We start from the raw sequence: 1,597 nt of genomic DNA, 5'->3' as shown, positions 1-1,597 counted from the left end.
CCTATCATTTTTTCTGACAGGTACAATATTTTTCCCTTTGGTTATTAGGCTATTATGTTAAAACATTATGGGGGGGGAGGGGGGATGAGACTTCTACCATAGAGTGTGCCAATTGATAATTCATTCAAAAGTAAAATAGCACTCAACCCTACTTATAGTTGCTAAGGCAAATAGGAATTTATTTTGCTCACGTGACAAGAAATTCAAAGGCAGGCAACCTTGGGCTGGCAGTATTATCAAAGACTGATTCTTTTCCTCTCTCTGATCCTTGATGGTTAGTACATTGGTTTTTGTCTTCGTGGGAGTAAAATGGCTAGTACAGCTCCATACATCAAGACTATATTCAAAGTAGGGAGAAATAGCAGAGAACCATGTAGCTGAGATAGGCTTTCCTTGTGTTCAGAAAATAAAAGTTGCCCTGAAAATTGTCCATTTATAAATCCATAGAAGATAATATTTTGAGCTTGATAGTCTTTATAACAAAAGACAAAGATAAAAGCTATGGGGAAAAGCACCTGCTGAGAAATACTATAGTGTCTGCCTCAAGAGAACACACACACCCCTTAGACCTAATCACTCCTTCTAAGCAATCCTTACCTGGGGTATACAATTGTTACAAATACAAAATGATAACCTTGTTCCTGTGCCTCTGTTGCATCTGTGTTTCACATCAGGCCACTCAGAAACTGATCTTGAGTTTTCTGGATTAATTTAGATATTCTCAAGCAATGCTATAATGTTTGATGAGTTGAATAATATGAGGAAAGGTTATTATTTGAAGGTTGTGTCCTTGGGCAAGTTACTTAACTACTCTGGGCTTTAGTTTCATTGCCTAATAAATGGACTTTAAAAAAAATATATCTTGCAAGGTTGCTGTGAAGATAGGAAATCACGTTTGAAAAGAGCTTCACGCTTTGTCTGCAATTTAGTAGGTAAATTGTTACCTGCAGTGCTTGCTTCGGCAGCACATATGCTAAAATTGGAACCATACAGAGATTAGCATGGCCCCTGTGCAAAGATGACACATACATGCGTGAAATGTTCGATATTTCTTTTAAATTGTTCCCTGCAGCTGAATGCATTCCTAATTGGCCTACTCACTCTGCATCAAGGTTCACTGTCTCCTGTGATGTTTTGTTGTAATAGTTTGATGAACTAAAGCTTGTCAAAAAAAAGGAATGTACAGTGAAACCTTACAATCAGTAGCTGACATCATCATTATTGTTCTGGGGTACTTCAACTCCTTCTGATTAGACATTTCATCCTCCTTTGTCTTGCATACATTTTCCAGGCTATCAGCAATGTGGAAAGAAGCTGCACCCAGCATTGCTTTCATCTGACTATTAAATCTGCATCACCCTCAAGTATCAGCCTTCTGGAATGGTCAGACAGAAAGGAGGGGTCTGGAGGAGACTTATTTACATGTGAAGGGGAAACAAAGGAATATAAAAATATCTTGCCTGAAACACAACCTATAGGCCAGGCAGAAATCATCTTCTTTGTTCTCTCCTGTCCCCTTATTACCAAAGTTCCTCTCTGTTTCTCCCTGGGGCAGAGATAGAACATTGGGAAAAAGCAGAGTTTCTGCCTATGCTAC

At 38.7% G+C, this 1,597-nt stretch overlaps 1 non-coding gene across 1 annotated transcript; it reads left to right on the top strand.

Annotated features, from left to right (window-relative positions):
* Positions 1-949: 949 nt before the first annotated feature.
* On the top strand, positions 950-1,053 carry LOC125614165. Its single transcript, XR_007344808.1, has one exon. It is a non-coding gene; the product is annotated as a U6 spliceosomal RNA (small nuclear RNA).
* Positions 1,054-1,597: the final 544 nt, after the last annotated feature.

Source organism: Marmota marmota, unplaced genomic scaffold, assembly GCF_001458135.2.
Source record: "Marmota marmota marmota unplaced genomic scaffold, marMar, whole genome shotgun sequence".
Lineage (NCBI taxonomy): Eukaryota > Metazoa > Chordata > Mammalia > Rodentia > Sciuridae > Marmota > Marmota marmota.
Note: the sequence above shows the minus strand (reverse complement) of the source record. Positions and strands in the feature narration are given on the sequence as shown.